The sequence below is a fragment of the Schistocerca americana genome, chromosome 8 (genome assembly GCF_021461395.2).
Source record: "Schistocerca americana isolate TAMUIC-IGC-003095 chromosome 8, iqSchAmer2.1, whole genome shotgun sequence".
In the NCBI taxonomy this organism is placed as follows: Eukaryota; Metazoa; Arthropoda; class Insecta; order Orthoptera; family Acrididae; genus Schistocerca; species Schistocerca americana.
The window spans coordinates 22,825,230-22,849,463 of NC_060126.1; positions in this window are offsets into that span (position 1 = coordinate 22,825,230).

The following is a 24,234-nucleotide window of genomic DNA, read 5'->3' on the forward strand; positions in this document are numbered from 1 at the left end:
ACACTGCAATTTTACTGGACTGTGAGAAAATTTTAGCTTTTGACCAACATTGTATCAATAAGTGTGTGCATTTGATATCTTTGTTATTGTAATTATGAAAAATTTTATCAAATCATTATTGGCCACTGCCCAAAACAATTTGTAAAATTTTTGGTGGGAAGCATGGGGGCTATGTAAGTAGGCTGTTTATGTTTTCTTATTGGTAACGCCACGTAGCGCTCTGTATGAAAATCACTGGCTGTGCTGTGTGCAGTCTGTGGCCAGTTTGCATTGTTGTCTGCCATTGTAGTGTTGGGCAGCTGGATGTGAACAGCGCGTAGCGTTGCGCAGTTGGAGGTGAGCCGCCAGCAGTGGTGGATGTGGGGAGAGAAATGGCGGATTTTGGAAATTTTTAAGACTGGATGTCATGAACTCCTATGTATATTATGATTTTTCAACACTATTAAGGTAAATACATAGTTTGTTCTCTATTAAAATCTTTCATTTGCTAACTATGCCTATCAGTAGTTAGTGCCTTCCGTAGTTTGAATCCTTTATTTAGCTGGCAGTAGTGGCGCTCGCTGTATTGCAGTAGTTCCAGTAACAAATATTTTTGTGAGGTAAGTGATTTGTGAAACGTATAGGTTAATGTTAGTCAGGGCCATTCTTTTGTAGAGATTTTTGAAAGACAGATTGCGTTGCGCTAAAAAATATTGTGTGTCAGTTTCAGCACAGTCTTGTAAAATTTTTCAAAGGGGACGTTTCACCTGGAATCGGTCGTTAAACACATTTTCAAGGGATTGTAGCACCTCGACGTATTTTTCAAAGCGCGCTCCTTCCTGCACAGATGCTGTCAAACAAAAACATAGTACCGTTTTGATTAGAGCGGTTACAAAAATCAGGCTGTTTTAACAAAGGTACAATTTATATCTCGCTTACCCAGTTCAGGAAAGTGTTACGTATTTTTCTCTGAAAGGTTGTTTTTGAGGAGCTTCAGTTTATACTGGAAAGCGTTTATTTTGCTGATCATATCGTTGATGAGATAGTTTTCTTTTTGGAGTTTCAGACTTAAATCATTTAGGAGAGCCATAATCTCTGCTAAAAATCCTAAATCAGCTACCCAGTCAGGGTCATGAAAAAGTGGCTCCAGACGTCCTTTGCTCTCCAAAAACTGCACCACAGTGTGGCGTAGTCGAAAAATTCGGGAAATCACTTTCCCTTTGCTCAGCCAGCACACCTCACCGTGGTAGGGAATGTCTGGACACTCCTCTTCAAAGGAAATCAAAAATTCTTTGAATTGACGATGAGTGAGTCCATGAGAACAATGTAGTTCACGATACGCACCACTACCTTCATCACATCTTGAAGACCGATAATTTTCCCACAAAGAGCCTCTTGGTGTGCAAAACAATGAACGGAAGTTAAATTCGGCATGTTAAGCTTTTTCCGCAGTAGGCCAATAAACCCTTTTGCTTTACCGCACATTTCTGGTACCCCGTCTGTGCTTACGGAAAACAACTTTTCCCAAGGGGGCCTATTCCTTCAGCTGCCATTTCAACAGCTGCTAAAATATCCGCCCCTGTAACAGTGTCCTTCAACGACATCATATCCAGGAGCTCTTCCGTTAGATGTAGGTCGCCGTCCACGCCACTCAAAAATATTGCTAACTGAGCCATGTTGTTAATATCCGTGGACTCATCAAGTGCGATGGAGTACGCTAGGAAGTTTTCAATTTTGGCTGCCAGTTGTTCATGCAAATTCTCAGCAATGTCGTTGATTCTCCGATGTATTGTCATTCTGGAAAGTGGTATTCTGCTGTATACGGGAGCTAATGTGGGATTCATTGTCTCTACTACGTCCAACATGATGTTTTTTTATTAATGGCCCGTCCATAAATGGCCTCCCAGCTCTTGCTAAACGTAGAGCAACTTTGTAACTAGCTCTGAGAGTCCTTTCGGAACACCCCTCATCTTCTTCACCCTAAAGTAGAGAAAAAAAGATATGTTAGAAATAATTTTTGCGAAAACGAAAACTAATGTTATTTCGTTTCGCATGACCTTTAACGAAAATATACATGCTACAGTACTTGCAACAAACCTCGTTTGTAGATACAGAATTCTCTTCTGCAAGAGTTTGCAACTTCCGTAATTCTTCCTCTCTGGCATCCCCTGTTGTATCACTATACTTTTCTGAATGTAATTTGCTGTAGTGCCTTTCAATAGACGATTTTCTGACACACGTAATTAGTGTACCGCAGATTAGACATTTGGCTTTATCGTCACAACGCACAAAAAGTAGGAGAGTTCCCATTCCGGTTTAAATTGACTTTCGGCAATTTTCCCCTTTTTTGGAGCAGATGGTTCCGGTAATTGTCTTGCGCTTACGTATTCCAATTTTGACTAAGCCGTCTGGCAGCGCATTCGGCAGTGCACAGCGTCGGCCTCACCTAGCAAGCCGAGTTGAGGCGAAGTATGCCGAGTTGAACCGATGCACTGTGCAGGCACTCGCTGCACCTCGCTTTGCACGCGTGCGGTTTTCCGTGTTTGTGCGGCCCTGGTGTACTGCATGATATTCTATAAGTGTGTCAAACTTGAAATATTTATTGGTACAGTCTTTTCTATTACATGTATGTATATATGTGTAGCTGTCAGATTGACTGGTTCGAAACCAGAATAATATTAATAATATGAGACCCTGAGAACTTTATTTTCAAACCAGTATTATCAAAGAGAGTAATGCGTCCAGTAGTGACCCGAGGGCACCATGAGAGGCAAACTTATTGCAAATTTAAGTAACGCAAAGTTACGCACAAAGAAGCTTCAATTGAAGCATGTGCAGATCGAATCAGTAAAAAGAGCTAGCCTGATACAGTCCAAGTCAATTTTAGCCTACAGAGACTACACTGTAGTTACGTACGACCTTGCAAGTAAAGTGAGACATAATTTCAAAGGAGTTATTCAACAATATGCCTGAATCCGGCTGGAATGCACAAATAAAATCTACTCGAACATAAATATAGTTGATTTTTGGGCAAACTAATACGAATTTTTAATATTTGTTACCATGTACGCAATTATCACACACCTTGGTAAAGAACGAACAAAGAAGTTACGAATGTGCTGTTACAAAAAATTACACAACGGACATTGTAACTGAAAAAACTTAAACAAAAGTGCAGTATTGTGTGGCAGAGACAGACAGTGACTGTTAAAACTGCAGCAATACGTCACGAGGTTGTTTTGAACAAGCAATAAGAAACTGTATCATCGCCGTGTGTGCAAGTGGACAAGGAACTAACACGACATGAACAGTGAGCCGATAACAGACGGTGGACCAAGCTAGTGTCAAACTATAACTTGTACTGTGCGTGTGTACAAAAAAAATATTCTTTGTGTGTCAAGGAACGTCAGGAAAGCGCATTGACTACAGAGATACATTTTGTTCTAAGGTGAAAACTTGCGTGTGACTAATGACAAGTCATGACATGGTGAAAAAATATTGTGTGCCCATAAAACGCGTTACTGTGACAACGAAACATTGTGCAAACCAGACTAGTGAAGGCCTACTGAATAATAACTGCCAATAACTGTGTGCGTTCTTTCCCACAACAGGAAAAATGCCCATAAGGATAGTAAACTGTTTGTGAACTTGTTGCATTTTTACTGGAGCACTGCAAGAAGATGTCACACGGGCGAGCTGATATACTCGTACAACGCGCATCCGGCTACTTCAGCTATGCAGCGGCTGCAGCAGCCCGTAGCAGACCAGACAGCCACACGTCTCTCCGTGCCGTAGCTGTCAACACCGGGGGCGGTGACGTACACGGAGCAGACGCGCCGCGCCGTGCGCCGCTCAACAATCACTCCGCACCGCTCACCAACTACAGCTTTATTGACATATTCCAATATATTTACACAAACTGCATAACATGTCAATGAACTCGATTTTTGACAAACACCGAACACTTATTATGTATACCCGTGAATTGACGAGAGAAAATGAACACTAACAAGTGTAGCAGATGGATTTGTAACACGTAGGTAGTGAGAACAATATGAAAGTGACGTTGTACTAAATGATTTCAAAAAACTAAGTGATATATCCTAGGACAAGTGACCTTGCAGTATATCGCAAAATGATAATTACGAGTTGTTAAACTCACACAAACTTTCGTTGAACTGTATGTGACTGTGATATTATGTAACCGTTGATGACAAACTGCTAAATCATTTCAAAAGAATTACTGTTAAAGACACAAGATTAATCATGAACCAACTGGGATGGCTGGGCTCCGGCACAGTTTTACCCAGGTTTCCTGTCTGCCTTCGCCCAAATGGGGGAGCCATGAACATATATAACCCTGGGACTAATTAAAAGAGCCATTCCATAAAAAAAAAAAAAACGGAATTGTAAAGAACGTTACTGGCACACATTGTGTCAAAGTATAGAAACTCTTTGCCAAATGCTGCCAGGGGGCAATGTAACGTTCCCTGGCAGCACACACACTATTAATAAAATGAAATGACATTTAATTGTACTATGTACGCCGCTATGAAGCAATTCGTATGTACTGTAATTGTTTAACAAAAAATATTATTTAATTTTGTGTAAAGGACGTTGGTTATTATTGTAATATTGTCTGTAATAATATTCTCGATGCATTTATGATTGTAATATTTCTATAATCATAATGTAATTACGAAATATGTTAATATCTGCGATGAAAAAATGTAAAATATAGCCACAGAGGAAAATAATGTTGTAAGATTACAAAGAAATATTCAAAATCAGCAGTAGTATAAAAAGCACTACATAATGTGCATTCTTTGTCGTCTCCCTCGAGAGCTGAGAGACAGAGGAACCTGCGACGTAGCATTATATGAATGAGTAGACTTCTTTTGTCTGTATCTATCTTTAGCCGCCATTAGAGGAGAAATTATAATGGTGTGTAATTTTAATTATTGTTATGGGCTAAATACATTATAATTTATCAAAATTGTGTATTACTAATGTAAATTAGCCTGCCCATGTCATGGGAGGGCAGAGACGGCGGGATTGCACGCAACAGATGGACAAAAATACCTACTGACAGCTGCGGCGACGAACCGCCCCCCCCCCCCCCCTCTTATATTGTGCCTCGGATCAGTGGAACTACTGAGTGTGTCAGTGAATAGTGATTAAACGGTTCTTAGTCCAATGCATATGCGTGTGTTTCTTTCAGAGAAACTCTGATCGTGTGTTTTGCAGGGGTTCGATGTATTGGTGTTTTTTATTAGACTGACTCTTGTATTTTGCAGGTGTTTTATTTATTGGTGTTCTTTTTAGACGTTGACTACTGTACTTTCAGAGCTGTTTTATTTCTCAATGTTTGTTTTTGTGTGTTGTATTAGATTTGTGATATTTTGTTTCGCAAATTCATTCCTGTGGCATTGCTTCGTTTATCAGTCAGATAGCTATTCATGCTCATTGGACGGTGATCGATTAGCCTTTGCATGGGACATATTTATAGTGAGGAACCCCTTAAGGGTAACAATCACGTAATTAATTGTAGTGTCAGTATAATGACACAGTGATCATTGTTTGCTAACTAACTGAAATATAGTAGAGTGATTAAATTAGTGCCATAAAATTATTTTAATTCTACAAATTATTAGTTTTATAAGATATAGAATTCTTTTGTGATAACCACTTTGTAAAACATGTTTTTTCTCGTATCTTCTTTTTGCTTTTGCGGATTGTGCATTGTAATGTTCTGCTTTTTAATACTGATGTTATTTTCAAGTTTTTTTTTAATTGCTGTGGCACCTTTGCTATTTTCATAAATTTTACTTGTTAATAAACAGTCATAAATTTTCCTGTGATAAGTTGACTCTTGCAATGAGCAAATACTGGTGAACTCCATAAGGGTAGCAAACCAGAAATTGTTTTCATATTAATGACGCAGGAACCATTGTTTTTACTTGCTAACCGAATTAGGTCTACACTATCTTTTAAATAGGTGTCACAGTTTGTTTTTTTCTCTTTGAAATTAGTAGATACTAAAGATGTGTTGAAATTATTATGTTTTAGCAAGTAGCTGGTGACCTTTTGCCTTTTCTTTACATTTTTGGTTTAAGTTGGGCGTGAGAAGCCTGCTTGGGAATGTCCTAGCATGGCCAAAAAATTCCCTGCACAGTCTTTTCCCGGAGTGTTGGGGTTATGAAAGGTCTCTGTTGGATTCCTTTCATGTTAATTTCTGAAATCTGTTGTTATTTACGGCATAAATTCCTCTTCTAAATTTACTGTTGTGTTTCTATCTGGGAGGAGACTAAGCAGTGAAACGTGTTACTTTTACACATAAACAAGAACGATCTGTCACACTACTACACTTTAAAATGCAGTTTATATGTAATTCATGTTACACAGTCTCATACGGAACCTACGTCCACTTTCTTTTATATACTGTGTATGATAAGATACTGTCATCCCCCTTCCCTTCTGTATGAGAGGATGAATGAGCAAATGTATTTCTAGTTGCATGCTGGATGGTAGCAGACAAGCCTGTCTGCTAGAGAACAGTAGGACCAACGTCAGAACAGGTAGCTACGCTTTCTAAAAGCAAAGAGGTTTCTATCCTTAGTATGGTCCTGTCCGTCCCTTGTCATGTTGGTATAGGAAGCTGCCCCTCTGGCCACTTCTGTTTGTATTTGTGAGCCACCCTCAGGACGGGACCACGGCAGTTGGTCCGCAGCGAGCATCTGAAGTGGTAAGATCTCCGGCTAAGCGCGTGTCTGCTAAGTCCGTAGGACAATGGATTTCTTAAGTTCAGCCTAACTGAAAATTTAATCACCTTTATTTCAGGTTTAGCTCTAAAATATCTAATGTTATCTTAAATTGCAACGCAGTGTAATTCGAGTGTGAAGTTCAGAATAATATTCCGGTAGTTGCTTTGTCACTACTTTGTGAGTAAAGCGGAACCACCTGTTGATCCGTAACTCTAACTAAGTTCATCAATCTTAAATGCGAATGTGCGTGAGATTATAACATCTCGTCTTGACAATATTTTTCAGTATAGCAGCTTTTCTTTATGTTCAACCCACATGGGGTGTACTTTGTGAGACCAGTACCATGTGCTTATACAATTGTTTGACCCATCAGGTTAATAGTAAGACGATAGTAACCAGTTTGAGGTTTTTCTTTTGTAAATTGCTTTTCGATCTAATTTATTTCAATTATCAAAATTATTGTGGAGTTACACTCTTTGTGTAAACCAAGTTGACCACGTGAAGCATGTGGTGTAATCATCAAAGTAGCCCTCAGCTATTCTTTTTGGGAAGATTTCACAGAGAGTTAGTATGAATTTAGTATACCAGTGTGTGGTAATTACATGATGGACAGGATTGCACTACGAACGTAACTTCTTTGGGTGAAAATTGAATTGGTTGGTTGTGGCTAATTTCCTCTTGCATATGTTTCAACGTTCTTCGTGTGTTATTTTATGAATGCAGTGTTGTATGCAGTCTCCCAATGTTGGCTCCATATTTGATGTGTTCTGTAAGATTACAATCTCACATTTTCACAATCCTAAATAAGGCACCAGTTTAGTTATGAAACAAGTTGAAGATGCTGAAATTTCAATGATGAATGTTAAAATAAATTTCCAAATATAAACTGATTTATTTCTTTTTATTTAAATTCTCTTATATATATATATATATATATATATATATATATATATATATATATATATCACCGGTTGTCATATGACTATTAAAAGATTATAATTAATGTTAGTCTGGTTGGGAATTTGGTAAGTTAGACTGGATACCTGGTGAAACAGTTACTCAGTAATGCAAGGTTAACTTCCCCAGACAGCTCACAGCTTTTAAACCGCTTTTATTGAATATCAGCACCGCTTTCATAACAAATCAATGCAACAACGTTACAATGTCTACAGTTAGACTCCTTCGAGTGTTATACTGATGTGACACGTCTATCTAAATAAGCGCCAAGTTATCCTCTGGACTGCATGTGTGCATACTGACATCACAGATTATGCAATAGAAATCTGTTCAACGGCTCGCAATCCAAATGGGACATGCATGACATGTCTAGCTTGCGTGTACATGTTGATGCCACAGATTGTGCCACAGAAATCTGTTCCATTGCTCGCGATTCTAATGGGACATGCGTGACACGTGGCTGACACAAGTGCATCTAACAAGGTTCTCAGTGTTATACTAAAGTCACATGGCTATCTAAAATAAGAACTAAGTCGAACTCTCAGAAATTTTGTAGTCTCCCATAAATACTTAATACTCACTTTTGTATGAACTTTCTTGATGTCTCAGCTTGTCTACACAGAAATTCTTGCCCTAACGTAAACTGTTTACGAAAAATCCCAGAATTTCATCTTTTCCACTGTACACCATTCCCAAATACTAAAATATTCTCCATTTTACCATCTTGAGACTTTCTAATTGATTTGCTTCATCATTTACGAAGCTAAGTTAATGTAAGAAACAAGAATCTCTATACCAGCAACCTAGAATTAACTGTAAATAGCGTTCACCTTCGAAAATCACTAAGCTCGAAGAGTTTGAGTGAAATGCAATAAAAATACATGTATCGAATTGCATCCCCCCCCCCCTCCGCCAGATGAGCTCGTAATACACAAAATGACTCCAGATTCTGAGGCTGAATTCAATGTCATCCAGCATGTATTCCAAATAGCATCTTCACTCATAGTATGTATTCTTTCACCGTAAATCCGTAAAATATCACAGACTCAGGTCTCCTTGAGGTACTGGAAGCATCTGGCTAGTTCAGCTTTCAGTCACTAGGTCTGCTAGTGAGCCCACCCCCCACTCACAACCCAACCCCCCAAGATGCTCGACACCCATTGGTTTACTCTGAGATCACGTGATACTGCGTCATTGCACCTATAAAAAATCACTCTCCAACAGTCTTTCTGTATTCTTACACCATGAAGAGGAGCAGAAATGGTCTTGCTCATGGTTCCGATGAGGTCAAACGTGTCCGCTCATCCGAGACCGAGCATAAGTAATGATTATCTTTTTTTGTGTGTGATCAATCTTCAACACTTTGAACTGAAAATTGTTTCTGTTCTTGTGCATTCATCTCACTGAAATTTTAATTACCTCTCTCCTACACTATATCTACTCCTTTGATTTCAGCATTCGGGCTAGAGATTTCAAGAGAAATAAAACTGAAGGTTGTGGAGGAGACGAGAGAGCAACAGCAATCTGAATTTCTTTATCTTGTGACATTGTGATTCTGTGCATGCATCCTACTTTAGAGTACATGTACGATCGTGGTTTGGAGCATGTTTGTTTAATGAAGTTCCTTTGCTTAATTCATGTGGTTCATGTTACAGAGTCAGAGGATCCGCGTCCATCCTCCCCAGTGCCTGACTGGGTGCATGAAATGGCCGAGGAGCGGGAATATACAACACCCAACTGCATGCAAGACAACGCAGATATTTTGGAGGAGATACCGTCCTGACCGCAGGGTGAATTAGGTTATCACCATTATTATTATTATTATTATTATTATTATTACTATTATATCAACAAGTGTTCTATTCGTCATATAATGTGGATATGACTACTTATTGCTTCCATCCTATCTTCACGGAAACACCTTCTCAGTATATGGTGCACGCTCCTGCAGCATCCCCAGATGTACGTGGGGCTGCAAAAGCAACAGGTCTCCGCCGGCACGCGTCGCCGGCTCGCACCCCTTTGTCAGCTGCTCATCAGAGGTTGCACGTGGCTGCAGGCTGAGTGACGATGGGCAAAGTCCAGAGAAAAGAGCTAGCATCATCTGCTACGCTCCACCTGCTTCCAGCCCGGGCTGCTCTCACTGGAAAACGTCCGCCGCAGCCGCAGCCGCAGCCGCAGCCGGCCCCGCCATCGCCGCCGCCGCTGCCCGCAGCCCCAACCCTGCCCTGGCCGCAGCTGCCACAGCATCGCCCTGGCGTCCATGAGCTGCACTCTCACAGCGGCCCGATTCTGCAGCGTCTCCTCCTGCACTGACACGTCCTCGCCAATCACGTGGGGTACAGCACACACCCCCGTCTACCTCGCCAACTCCATCGATAATTTATAGTTATATTTATTTATTTTTATTTAAATGTCAAGTTCCGTAGGACCCAATTGAGGAACAAATCTCCAAGGTCATGGAACGTGTCAGTACATGAACTTACAACATAAAAAGTAATAACAGATAAAAATAAATGTTCAAGAACCTGAAAGAAAATCAGTCCATAAGTTTAAGCAAACGCTATCAACAATACAATGAGAATCATCTTAATTTTTCAAGGAACTCCACGACAGAATAGAAGGAGTGACCCATGAGGAAACTCTTCAGTTTCGATTTGAAAGCGCGTGGATTACTGCTAAAATTTTTGAATTCGAGTGGCAGCTTATTGAAAATGGATGCAGCAGTATATTGCACACCTTTTTGCACAAGAGTTAAGGAAGTCCGATCCAAATGGAGGTTTGATTTCTGCCGAGTATTAACCGAGTGAAAACTGCTTATTGTTGGAAATAAACTAATATTGATAACAAGAAACGGCAATAAGGAATATACATATTGAGAGGCCAATGTCAAAATACCCAGACTCGAGAAAAGAGGTCGACAAGAGGTTCGTGAACTCACATCACTTATTGCCCGAACCGCCCGTTTCTGAGCCAAAAATATCCTTCTAGAATGGGAAGAGTTACCCCAAAACATAACACCATACGACATAAGTGAATGAAAATAAGCAAAGTATACTAATTTACGTGTCGAAATATCCCTCACTTTCGATACCGTTCGAATAGTGAAAATGGCAGTATTAAGTCTTTGAACAAGATCCTGAACGTGGGCTTTTCACGACAGCTTACTATCTATCTGAACACCTAGGAATTTGAACTGTTCAGTTTCACTAATCGTATGCCCGTTCTGTGACATTATAACGTCAGGTTTTGTTGAATTGTGTGATTTAACGTTAGTTTATTTCATACAAACCATGAACTGAGGTCATGTACTGCTCTACTTGAAACCGAGTCAATGTTGCACACAACATCCTTTACTACCAAGCTAGTGTCATCAGCAAACAGAAATATTTTAGAGTTACCCATAATACTAGAGGGCATATCATTATATAAATAAGGAACAGGAGCGGCCCCAACACTGATCCCTGGGGCACCCCCCACTTGACAGAACTCCACTCAGATCTCACATCACAGCCGTTATCAACATTGTAAATAATGACCTTTTGCTGCCTGTTGCTAAAGTAAGAGGTGAACCAATTGTGAGCTATAAGCAACAGAGAAGATCCTATTGCTAGGGGCAGTTCCCTCTCCCATCCTTTTAGTGAAGGACATCGGGTCAGTGATGCTATACTGCAGTTAGAGTACTCGGTGATTGCCGACGCCTTTGAGGAGTGAATCTCATTCACAAGGATTGGGAACCCGGCAGGAGGGAAGCGTGGCACTGTTGGTTTCCTAAGGGCATGCCTTCCTGTCATGGAAATGGAGCTCCTCAAGGTATTCAATGATCTGCAGTATCCCATCATTAAATGCAGTGCGGTGCTTTGCATTGAATTATCGCACCCCCCCCCCCCCCTCCCCAAAGTTGAGTCTAGTGTTGAAGAGATGAGTTTTCACTATCTTCGCGGGGAAAATGGCGTGATAACGTAGACCGCATCAATCGCTGAGTGGTTTCGTAAATCCACCTTGAGTGCCATATTGGACCGGTTTTCTGAGATGGAAGTGAGAGGGTCAGCTAAAGCACTCGGCAGAATTCTACACCTGGACGTCCATACACATGTCTACGATCTGGAAAATGGAGGGTCAAGCTATATCATACTCCCTAAAGATATAGTTAACAAGAGGGCATACATTAATGTCGAAAACAGAAAGGATCAGACTTGTTTTGGATGGTCAATCCTGTCTTGCGAAAGAAATTACAATTACAGAGATCATACTGAGCATCCCAGTACATACCACGTAGGTGATAATATTCATTTGGGTTATAAATTTGATGGTATAGAGTTCCCCACAAAAGATCCAGGACATACCTAAATTTGAAGTGCAAAGTACTGGCATATTGGTTCATGTTTATAGTCTGGAGAAGAAAAGAAAATCAGATGAGCAAGACAAGCATAATGTCATTGGCCCCCTCCATTTCTCAAAATTTTCCAGTGAGCGTGAGCTGCATGTAAACATGCTGCTCTCCTCTGAAGGTGATAATTATTTTTGTTTTTGGATCAAAGACATGTCCCGACTCCTTTCCTCCCAACTATCAACAAATTGTCGTGTAAAACGTATTTGCTTAAGGTGCCTCAGTTATTTCTCCTCAGACAAGATATTAGCTGCGCATCAAGTAGACTGCGCATCCAACGATCGGGTACGCGTTATTATGCCTACTGAGGAAAACAAATTTATAACGTTTAAAAATGCTTACCACCAGGTGTGATGCCTGCTTGTAGTGTATAACGACACTGACTGCCTCCTCGCTCCTGTGACTCGGTGTGAAGGAGACCCTACAGCCTCACATACCACCTTTACAGGAAAACACGTACAATATGCGGCATCATACCTAATTGTATTGTCATATGATACCAGTCTTAACCGCTACGAATCTTATGTTGGGGACACCCCCGTAGTTTGGCTGCTCACTGAGCTTGAAAATTTTCCACGGGAGGTTGATAAGCTTTACAGCGGCAATGTTTCCATGACCAAATCGAAGGAGAATGAAGGTTTGTATAATAACGCGGTTGATTGTCACATTTGTGCGCTGCCGTTAGACAGAAAAGCAGGAACTCCTTGTAGAGATCACTGTCATCTTACGGGGAAGTTCCGTGGTGCAGCTCACAACACGAGCAATTTGAAGTACTAGCTACCTAGACTCATACCCGTTTTCTTCCACAGTTTAAGTGGGTATGACACTCACTTTCTAGTTGAGTACTTGGCTGATTTTGGTTGGGAGAAAAATCAGGTTAGTGTCCTACCTGAGAGCATTGAGAAGTATGTTTCATTCTCAAACGAATTACACCAGGAATTACGTTCCGTTTCCTTGATATGCTACGTCTTATGCAGGCACCACTCCAGAAACTCGTTGAAACTCTACCTCTTAGGGATATGCATATCACTCGAGCTGCATTTCCCAACGAGGAAAAGCTTGAACTTGTCACTAGTAAGGGGGATTTCCCATATGAGTATGTGGATAGTATGTGAAACTCATCGAAACCAGGTTACCCAACATAATTGCATTCTCCAACAACCGTACAGACGATGCCATAACAGATGCATATTATGAGCATGCTGTGAATGTCTGGCGGGAATTCATTATTTCCACTTTAGGAGAGTATGCACAGACGTGTGCTTGCTTGTGGACGTTTTCTAGAAATTAAATATTTTCAACATTTCACAGCCCTGTTAGCAACTGTATAAATAATAACTGAGTTCCAGTACAGCACTCGTGGCTGCCGCATCGCGGTCGCGAAGTGGGACTGAGGCAGTTTCAGATAGGTTTTTACAGTCTGACGATGATTTATGGATTTGTAGTTTTAGCTTGTCCACTATGGACAAACGGTAGTTACTTTTATTCTGAAGAAGGTTGGGTTATACCGACTGAAACCTAGGTAAATCTAGGTAATCTGTGCAACTGAGGCTGTTGATTTTTAAAATTAGTTTTCGAGAAATTCCGGAGTCTATGTATGACCACATATTGTCTGGATCCCGCCTTTTATTACACGGCACCTGGGTTGCCTTGGGACGCAATGCTCAAGAAAACTAAGTGCAGCGCCGATGCTGACATGCTTCTTTTCCTTGAGCAAGGGATCCGTGGGGGGCTTCGCTAATGTGTCCATAGGCATGCGAAGACGAATAACCCGTGGATGGATGACGCCAGTTGGTGAGTTTCGATGGGTGCCAGAAGACAAATACAAGGAATGAGGTGGTAAAATCATGGGGTGTGTGGCAGCTGATTGTGATGCAGGGTATGTGGTGTAGGCAGAACTACTTTATTAGTTTTCATGATGCGCATACCGATTTGCCACTGTGTCCTGAACTACTGGTTCTGCAAGGAGGCTCCACACCAGAGCTAGTGACAACGCTCGGGGATATACGGAGACACATTATTCATTATCGTAACCCCCAGCAATGGCGCAGCTTGCGTATGGAGCTGGTTAGAATCACCTGGGCTATCTCCTTTAAACAGTCTCCCTGGTTGAAGGAGAATATTGATTTGAGTATGAGACAGACAGATTCTGATTTTGAGAAAGATTTTTATAAATTAATGAATAATTCAGTTTTTGGTAAAACAATGGAGAATTTGAGGGCACGAAGTGAAATTTTGATTAGAACCGAATGGGATGGGCGTTATGGCGTGAGAAAATGCATTGTCAGACCAAATTTTAAGCGGGTCACCATATTCAATAAGAACTTTGTTACTGTGGAGATGGGAAAGACTGCAGTAGAGCTTACCAAACCCATTTATGTTGGGATGTGCATACTAGGCCTATCCAAAGTCGACATGTATCGCTTTCATTATGAGCTTGTGAAAACTCATTTCACAGATCGTAAATTACTATATATGGATACAGATAGTTTCATCTATTTGGTGAAGAACTGCAATCGATATGAAGCAATTAGGTGCCACAGTGATGAATTCATCACGTGTTCATACATGGCTGATAATCCTTATGCTATTATCCCACAGAACAAGAAGGTTATCACTCTTATGAAGGACGAGGCGAATGGATTGCCGATTGTGGAGTTTGTAGGTCTACGCTCAAAAATGTTCGCATATCGCACATTGGAAGGTGCCACCCAGAGGCGGGCTAACGGTGTGCATCGCATGGCATCGAGAGCCATGTCTATCGAAGACTATTTGGGGTGCCTGTGCAGTGGTGTTTGCGGTGCTGCACCACAGCCACTGCATATGGTATGGCGGACCAGTATTCGATCGAGAGGACACGAGGTGTACACTGTGCTGCAGTCTAAAATCGGTCTGTGGTCTTATGACGATAAAAGGGTCATTTGTGATGACAGGATTGAAACGCGCCTGTCTCACTCTACTCACTTTGTGCGAGAAAAGGGGTGGGGGACTCTCATTGAATGATAGTGTGTGTGTTTGTGTGTGTGTGTGTGTGTGTGTGTGTGTGTGTGTGTGTGTGTGTGAGAGGAAGAGAGAGAGAGAGAGAAAGAGAGAGAGAGGTAGAGAATGTGTGGAAAAAGAAAGGATAAAACGGAAAAAATTAAAAAAAAAACTATGTTTATATATGCACACCATGTGTGTGAAAGAAAGGAAAAGAAACATAGACAAAAAATATTAAAAACCCAAAAATAGAAAAAATTAAACATTTATTTATTTGTTCATATACAATGTATGTGTAGGCTGTAAATATATATATAATATCAACGCACCTTGTGCGTGTTTGTAAATAGAATAGCTTTTAAGTTTTTCACCTCCCGCTAGCCATCCAAGTCAGAATAATTTTTAAGTGTATATAGCTCACAGTGCACCAGAATTGTTATTTTTTAAAAAAAAACCTTTGCTATTGTGGAGTGTTGAAATTAGATTCTAAGCATGCACAGTCTATCAGAATTATTGTAAAAGCTATGCTACTGGGGCTGTGGAATTTAGTTGTGGCAGTAAAGCCTGTATCTCCGTATTAGTCTTTAGCACAGATTTATATTAAAATAATTCCTACCCGTGATACTGTTGTAGGGTGTAATTTAAAAGTATTTCTGCAATGGAATAGCACATTCAATTTGTACCTCAAGAATACTATATTATATCTCAAGAATTATATTGTACCTCAAGAACTATATTGTATTTGCGTGAACTGAATGAACCAAGGAAAAAAACTATTCACCATACATCTTTTTTGTTATTTAGAAAAGACCCTATCCCCTATTGCATTATGTATGTATATATATTGGTTGTGCATGTCTCAAATGACATTAGTTTTGCTGAAGATGTGTGCTATTAAGGAGGTGGAGCTTAAGATGGAAGATAACAAAATATATAGAATGGTTACATGGAATTACGCCTATCATGCAGCACGAATTGGGTTATGGCAGCAAGAGTCACGTGACTGTGTCCGCTTCCAAAGATATATAGCAGACATATCTAAAATTATAGCTCCTGTGCTTGAAGAAAAACACAGACGTAGCATGGAGTTAAAACTGTACACTGTCACACCAGCATCAGGGTTGGAAAAAAAAGAAAACACAAATGTTCTGAGGTAAAAACTGATTTATTTCTCATCCAACTTGAAAGTAATTTTACATTTTCATAAGCAGATACAGCAACACACGTTCTTGAGTCGATGGACAGAAGGAGACCTGTAGAATTCCAGGTCTTGAATAGCAGCAAACTTAAGGTTCGATGCATCCATGAGATCTTCTCCTCCCCCTTCACATAGACGATGGTATCCGTGAGATGGAATAATTTAAGTGCAGGCACCATATCTTTATAGGGTATGCCAGCAACATCCCCGTGAATTCCATGGCAGAAATGTGTTTACCACTTTGCACTCTTCCAAGTCTTAGCACACTTCACATACTTGAAAGACCTTGGTGATGCAATGTTTGCTGAGACTGTCTCTATTATTTCAGCATCTTGTGTGTACGCTACAAACGCAACATCTTTCAATATGAACTGTCTACGCAACCCATCATAGAAACCCTGAGCATCCGCAATGATGTTCACACCTTGAGACGCCATTGTGAAATTCTCTAGCAATCATTCAGCACCTGTTCGTTTATACAGTTCGTTGCATAGCACCGGTGAGCGGGCAGTAGTTGATCACACGCTCATGTAGAAGTAGAGCATACGTGGCCATGTGTTCTAAGAAATTTGTCGATGATCCAAATTCAATTCTCACATCTACAGGTCCAGACTTAATTATCTCAATCTGTTTCGAGCAGTCTATTACAATGATCGGTGAAAGCTCCTTGTACTTACGTCGACTGAGTAGACACCCTCCTCCCTCTCCTTTGGCAATTTCATAGTAAGGAGCACAAAACCCTGCATACATGTCATAAGCTAGACTGTATACATTTTGATTCCACTGCGGATGTAGATTGTCATATTGGTAGGAATCTGATTTGAGGTAGACTTTGCCATTAGTGAACTTGCAATTGTCGAACACGGTGGAATAATTTGCTACACTACCCCTTCTATCAGTGTGAAATGCAAGTATGATGAATCTACAGGGTGTTACAAAAAGGTACGGCCAAACTTTCAGGAAACATTCCTCACACACAAATAAAGAAAAGATGTTGCGTGGATATGGGTCCGGAAACGCTTAATTTCCATGTTAGAGCTCATTTTAGTTTCGTCAGCATGTACTGTACTTCCTCGATTCACCGCCAGTTGGCCCAATTGAAGGAAGGTAATGTTGACTTCGGTGCTTGTGTTGACATGCGACTCATTGCTCTACAGTACTAGCATCAAGCACATCGGTACGTAGCATCAACAGGTTAGTGTCCATCACGAACGTGGTTTTGCAGTCAGTGCAATGTTTACAAATGGGGAGCTGGCAGATGCCCATTTGATGTACGGATTAGCACGGGGCAATAGCCGTGGCGCGGTACGTTTGTATCGAGACAGATTTTCAGAACGAAGGAGTCCCGTTAGGAAGACGTTCGAAGCAATTAATCGGCGTCTTAGGGAGCACGGAACATTCCATCCTATGACTCGCGACTGGGGAAGACCTAGAACGACGAGGACACCTGCAATGGACGAGGCAATTCTTCGTGCAGTTGACGATAACCCTAATGTCAGCGTCAGAGAAGTTGCTGCTGCACAAGGTAACGTTGACCACGTCAGTGTATGGAGAGTGCTACGGGAGAACCAGTTGTTTCCGTACCATGTACAGCGTGTGCAAGCACTATCAGCAGCTGATTGGCCTCCACGGGTACACTTCAGCGAATGGTTCATCCAACAATGTGTCAATCCTCATTTCAGTGCAAATGTTCTCTTTACGGATGAGGCTTCATTCCAACGTGATCAAATTGTAAATTTTCACAATCAACATGTGTGGGCTGATCAAAATCCGCACGCAATTGTGCAATCACGTCATCAACACAGATTTTCTGTGAACGTTTGGGCAGGCATTGTTGGTGATGTCTTGATTGGGCCCCACGTTCTTCCACCTACGCTCAATGGAGCACGTTATCATGATTTCATACGGGATACTCTACCTGTGCTGCTAGAACATGTGCCTTTACAAGTACGACACAACATGTGGTTCATGCACGATGGAGCTCCTGCACATTTCAGTTCAAAAATGGTTCAAATGGCTCTGAGCACTATGGGACTTAACATCTATGGTCATCAGTCCCCTAGAACATAGAACTACTTAAACCTAACTAACCTAAGGACATCACACAACACCCAGTCATCACGAGGCAGAAAAAAATCCCTGACCCCGCCGGGAATCAAACCCGGGAACCCGGGCGCAGGAAGCGAGAACGCTACCGCACGACCACGGGCTGCGGACCACATTTCAGTCGAAGTGTTCGTACGCCTCTCAACAACAGATTCGGTGACCGATGGATTGGTAGAGCCGGACCAATTCCATGGCCTCCACGCCCTCCTGACCTCAACCCTCTTGACTTTCATTTATGGGGGCATTTTGGAAGCTCTTGTCTACGCAACCCCGGTACCAAATGTAGAGACTCTTCGTGCTCGTATTGTGGACGGCTGTGATACAATACGCCATTTTCCAGGGCTGCATCAGTGCATCAGGGATTCCATGCGACAGAGGGTGGATGCATGTATCCCCGCCAACGGAGGACAGTTTGAACATTTCCTGTAACAAAGTGTTTGAAGTCACGCTGGTACGTTCTCTTGCTGTGTGTTTCCATTCCATGATTAATGTGATTTGAAGAGAAGTAATAAAATGAGCTCTAACATGGAAAGTAAGCGTTTCCGGACACATATGCACATAACATATTTTCTTTCTATGTGTGTGAGGAATGTTTCCTGAAAGTTTGGCCGTACCATTTGTAACACCCTATATATTACCCATGAAGAGTAGCTTGATCATTCATTATGTCAATAACTGGTAAAGCACTGAAAAAATATTAATAAGTGTAATACTTTCACTATAATGAGAGAGATATGAAATAAAACACAAACATGGTTTGAGATTATGTACACATACGTTATTTATTTATTTAAATATCATACATAGGATGTAGTATTTCAAGAAATTCATCAGACCCTTTCTGTATCTTCTTCTTCGCACCTGTACTGTATTTTCCAAACAAAGCTTTTTGACATGCAATAAATTCTGCTCGTACCTCACTCAGACCAATGGATGCCTCACCTGGACATTTGATCTGTTTCTCTTTCGGTTCAGCGTTCACATGCAAAGAAAGGTGTTGCTTCAAATCATCAACATGTACACTATACACATGTAGGGAGTTTATAACATCATTGTATGCAGAGTCTATGCTCAGCAACCAACGGTTCAGTCTCTCCAATGCAAGATGTAACGCAGTATCCAGATCTTATAACTTCATAAGTGAGGCGCGCATTAGATAAACACAGATGTCACCCAATTTCACACATAATGCACAGTCATCATACCCTGTTGTAATAGAAAATGTTACACTAGTAAGGCAAATCTCTGGAGGAGAACGAGTTGGGTAACACTCTGCAGTCATTTGCTGATTGATGTAGCGCTCTGCATGGCATATTTCGTCCCAGTCGATCCTGGAAATCAGCACTTTAACACCCTTCGATACATTTTCAATTTCCATTCTCGATCCCAAGACATGATGTGCTTCTATACCAACGTTTACATGTTTCGTTCCACTGGGAGTTAAATTGTGTATGGAACCGAAAAGCATGGGTGCACTCAATGCCTTCTTATGCACAGCATCTGCATTTTGTGGTTGCACTAGGTTTTGCGGGGATGGGACGTATGTTGGTGACCAGTACTGTCCTCCATCTTGATGTTGTTTAGGACCGCCAGGAGAGTTCGACGTGTTGGGAGCAGATGGCGTGTCCTCATCATACAAATCAATGAGTGGGACAGACAACAGCAACTTCTTGTCTTGCTCCAGCAAGTGGGCTACGTGAGCTGCAGGATCCCCCGTGGTCGCTACAAGTTCAGACGTGCTGGAAGTTGCTGCTGCTGCAGGCCTAGAGGCCGCTGCAGGTCTCGTCAAGATGACAGCCAAGATTGCTACAGGTCCAGATGTGGCAGAGATTGGCCTGTTGGTGCTTGACCCTGCTGCCTTGGACACGTTGTGGGCTACTGCTGAACAAAGATGAGGAAGCATTACACATGGACCAATATGTAGAGAGAATGAATAATAACAATAATAATAGTAATAATAATAATAATAATAATGATAACCACAGAGAATGATATGATATGTGATACTTACTTTTCTGTTTCCTCCTGTTCTGCAGGGGCGTGTTCGATTGCGACAGCTGTTGACGCTTCATGGTTCTTCTTCTTCTTCTGCTGCTGACTGACAGAGCAAGCCAGCCCTATATCCCTTCCCGTCACAATACCAGATACTGCCATCCTACTGGCTCAAATCGAACACACGACTAGATTAATGGCTCCTATTGGTTCCTGACATTTTCCCCCACCCCAGACCACCCTCTTGGGTTACGTCATGGAAGGGATGACAGCACCCTCTGGTGACTGTACTAGGCCCAGACCTCGTGGTGAAAACACTTGATGGTGGTACTGTCTGTAATTATTTCAATGAAGACTGGATGCAAAATAAAGACGTATGTCCAGCACAGGCCATGTCCTTTTCCCACCAGTCTCTAGGAAGAGGTGGCGATCAGATGACTTAGGTTAGTGGAGGTAGTCCAAGTGACCTATTTTCCTGCCATTTTCTTAGGTTAGTAGAGGTAGCCATGGTGTATTGAATTACCTTGATGGAATTTGTACTTCCCACCATTTTCTGGGGAAGGGGAGGGTTAGGATAGTGGGCGTTGCCCAATTGACCTATCTTCCCGCCAGAATCTTCAATCTTGGGTAATGGTACTTGATTCATCAGCTGATGTCACGGCCGCCATCTTGGATGACGTCATCAGCTGATGTCACGGCCGCCATCTTCGATGACGTTATGTGCTGTTGCTAAGTGTGGTGTGCATACTGTAAGACCTTTGGTACACACACCATCAGATTATCTGACTTGTCACTCTAACGAAGTAGGCGAGTGTCAGCAATACGTCTCATGGTCTTATCGTGGCGTGTTTATCTTCTGCCGTTAGGTCAGACGATAGAAATGCCACTTGCACGCTTAGTGTAGCAGATTGACGGTGACCAACTTTAAACAGAACTTGATTAATTTTCGCACACATTTATTAAAATAATAAAAATCATAAACCTTACTTAACTTGATTCTGGATGCTATTTACAATTGACAATCTGAAGTTCCTTTGGGCCTGGTACGTTAATCTTATTCTCACATATCTCTGATACTTGACAAAGTGTGTATACATTTCTCTTCATGGCTATATACAGGAATATGATAATCTTATTAGGTGCAGACTGAAACTTGACTGTAGACTGGTACAGACTAATGTAGGCTGGTACAGACTGGTGCAGACAAATGCAGACTGGTACAGACTGATGCAGACTGACTAATCGGAGGTCTGTACACTCGTTATAATACCTCGAGCGTTCAGGCGTTCAGGTATCACTGCGCGAGTGTGATCCGTGAGGAGAAAAGGTTCTACGTTAGCAGCAATCTCAATGGCTGCGTTACATATTAATACGCGGATCGGCGGAAGCAGAATTTGGTCCGTCTCTAAGACAGCGCCATCTCGTAGTGCGGAGACGGACGAGCGCTGCGCCTGCGCTGTTGTGCTTAGCGGGGCGCGCTCTAGTGGGAAAGTTGTGTACTCGCTGACTATGCGGAACTATGTACACAACACTAAGTCTACAGGCCGCCATCTTGGATGACGCAATCGCCGTCTTATTGGATACATCTGGCAACAACGGAGAGTGGGGTGACAAACCGATGGTAGAAACCTATGTCCAGAAACTTCAATCAACGACCTTACAGAGCGTTGAAACTATAGACGCTGGAGCCTGATGCTAGGCCACCCGTTTGGCGGCAGATATGGGCTTTATCGGCTGACGGACCATAGGCGGAACATCTCGCAATGTTGTAGCCAATAAAATACTTCTGTGTTTGTGACCGCATTGTCAATTGTAAAATTCCAACGTTTTGGCGACTATTGCAAGACTCCTCGCAGAAGTCGCCGAAACGTCGGAATTTTATAGTTGACAATGCGGTCACAAACCCAGAAGGGTTCTATTGACTGCGACAGCGGCCGCGGAAGCCTACGATTACATCTCGCAATGTTGTTTGTTATTCAGTGGTTGGGATTGAATGCCACTATCGCCAGTGCTGCCTATGAATGCGATCTTCTATTGCCTCAGTGGATGATCGTTTCTCACACAGGTGTCGATTTGCAGTTTATTTTACTCCTGTATATCGAAAAATAATGGTCATTTTAGAGGCTTCCCGGAGAAAAATGAACTGTGGATGGAAACCCATGTCTGAAACTGTCATCCACCGAAGCAATGCAGCATCGCATTTAATAATTTGTCAGAGGCAAGGCAACCCAACACACTTCGACAGGTTGTGGAGAGCTTACGTATAATTGACTATTGGCAATTTGAAACGCAGTGCACAAAGGAAAAAGTTCAAATTTCCGAAAGTTCAGAACAATAAAATAGTAATAGTTGGTCAAACAGTTGAGATGGACGGTGGAAAAAATTCACATAAACGAGAATCTCATTGCAATTAAACTGTAGTACATACACATTACGCACGTTTACAAGTTCATCTTTATTTTAATAATGTGGAAATAATACGTGTACATATATACATACGTATATGTATACCAGAGAAAATTTACACGTTCTTTTGAAAAACAATCGGTGATTTCCTTCTGAGGGAGCCTCTCGCATTGTGCACCGAACTGTCAATGGTGCTGAGGGCTGAGAAGAAATGATCCTTCGTTTCCGTCCTGAGGCGTAAGACCGTAGAGTGTGTACAGATGACCTTGCCTCGCCCAGTGTGACTGGAGTTGGCCGTTGTTCTTCGTTATCTTCTTCTTGACAGGCCAACAAACCAACGTAGTCAGAATATCATGGACACCAATGGCATTGACAGCATGAACGAAATCGTCAATGGTTAACTCACCACACCTGGCTAGAAGTTCCCACGCTGTGCCTGACGGGACTGAATTCATTAATTCTCGCGACTCTTATGTCTGTTCATCGTTTGAATTGCAAACCTGCACTGTCTGAAGCAACTATAAATAGTGACAAGGCTGATATTTTTCCAGTTATTATCAATAATGATTATAGCAGTAAAAACTGTTACGTTCGCTTTCTCACGTTTTTAAGTACTGTCCCGCGTAAGCGGAACGATTTCTCTGCGGCAGACAGTTTTAAAATTTTGTGTTATGCCCTGACTGCAATGGTTGCAATCTTGATGTGTTGGGTGGAAAAAAGCTCAACTTTACGTGATGTAATGGCGGTGGGTTATTAAGTGCAGTGCATTTGTCCAAAGCAGTAAAATTTTGCCTTTATCTACTTTCATGTCAACTGAACATTGAACGATATATCTTCTTTCATGATTTTTTGTTTCAGCGAAAAGGTGTGGAAATGATTTTGTCGCCTTGAAACAGCGTGGTTTCGCAGATTTCCCTGTGACTGGTTTCAAGTTCTGAAGCCCGTCCATGTTATAGACTAGAACGACAGTTATTCTGTCTTTGCTGTTTTCCTCCATGATACGTTTGGTCTTTGACTGCTAACGTGCGATCAGGAAGAGATTTATAAAAATGTCCGCTTCCGTCTGTGTTGAATATGTTGTGTGAGTCGTACCCGTTCAGAAGTTGCTTTAGATCGCTAGTCCAAAGTCGTTTTAGTTCATCAATCCATTCAATATCAAAGGAAATGTATACGCTGGTAGTCTCTCCGAAAATTTTTTAACGTGATGGCGCTATGTTCTTTATTTTTTTTTTAATTTGCCGCAAATCATTCACTCCCGAGAAATGTAACAAAAGAGTTGGCTTTTTCCTTCAATGTGAAACCACCCACGAGAACCTTTTGTCATCTACACTGATTTATGCACGTGAGCAAGCACTCCTGAGGATGGAGACCTTCGCATTGACGTGACCTTTTTCTTCTTTTGCCAGAGATACTTCCCCCGACCATCATTATTTTTTAAGAACCATCAACAATGTAGGTGGTAA